The sequence below is a fragment of the Penaeus monodon genome, chromosome 34 (genome assembly GCF_015228065.2).
Source record: "Penaeus monodon isolate SGIC_2016 chromosome 34, NSTDA_Pmon_1, whole genome shotgun sequence".
Taxonomy (NCBI): domain Eukaryota; kingdom Metazoa; phylum Arthropoda; class Malacostraca; order Decapoda; family Penaeidae; genus Penaeus; species Penaeus monodon.
Genome location: NC_051419.1, coordinates 9,451,250 through 9,451,466, shown reverse-complemented (window position 1 = coordinate 9,451,466; position 217 = coordinate 9,451,250). Strand labels below are relative to the sequence as shown.

The window sequence follows — 217 nt, the reverse complement described above, 5'->3', positions numbered from 1 at the left end:
AAGGAAATATGTGTGCTGAGAAAAATTAAAGATTGTTAAAATGTCTAAACTCTACATTTTATGTGTGCGAAGTCAATTACTTCATTACTAATGGTCGAATGGAAAGGCAGACAATTTTTTTAAAAATCCATGAGTCATAATCGTACACCATATTTGAATAAAACTCGCCCATCGCAGCACCAAAGAGAAACACAAAAATCATCTGAAACATAATTTT

General features: G+C 31.3%; 1 pseudogene; it reads right to left on the bottom strand.

The window, feature by feature from the left end:
• LOC119594575 overlaps window positions 1-217 on the bottom strand; it is a 14,936-nt pseudogene that overhangs the window by 2,010 nt on the left and 12,709 nt on the right.